This window comes from Anabrus simplex, chromosome 9 (genome assembly GCF_040414725.1).
Source record: "Anabrus simplex isolate iqAnaSimp1 chromosome 9, ASM4041472v1, whole genome shotgun sequence".
Lineage (NCBI taxonomy): Eukaryota > Metazoa > Arthropoda > Insecta > Orthoptera > Tettigoniidae > Anabrus > Anabrus simplex.
Genome location: NC_090273.1, coordinates 67,895,199 through 67,895,870, shown reverse-complemented (window position 1 = coordinate 67,895,870; position 672 = coordinate 67,895,199).

The window sequence follows — 672 nt, the reverse complement described above, 5'->3', positions numbered from 1 at the left end:
TAGAGCAAAATTGGCATTCAAATACGGCAGACGAACATTGTTCATCATACACTTGTTCTTTTACATCAAGAAACTCATGAAGTACCGGTATCCTGCTTGGTAACATTATAACTGCGTATGACACTGTCTAGAGGGGTTAATGCTCAAACTGCGGAAGACCATACGCTGCTCACATGCTCAAAGGATGCTACATTAGGGTCACCGCACGAAAAGCAGAGAGCAAGTCGTGCACCATAAAGTATCGACTGCCCCAAAGATCCATAACAAATACAGTAGAGACAATACGCGACACTGAGCGAGATATCGAGGGATAGCTATTGGAGCTCTCTCTAGCGAGTAGACCTGAAAACTACTGATTCTGTCATAAGAACACGTGTATTTGTGTGTGAAGTTTTCGGTGTTATTTATACATTTTCAGTGAGTTGACATAATTAAATAGTAGCGTGTGCCATTCCTTGATATCTCCTCTCAACATGAGGGGAAACGTATGTGCTGTGTTTGGCTGCAGTAATTATGAAGTAGAGAAGAATGAGCTGTCTTTCTTTCGCTACCCTCATGACAAGAAAGTGTAAGTAATATTGTGTTTGCATATATATTTATCCAGTGACAAAGAGATTTTTATAGTACTTCATAATCTTCTGACCTGCTCGACCCATATTTTTTTTTTTTTTG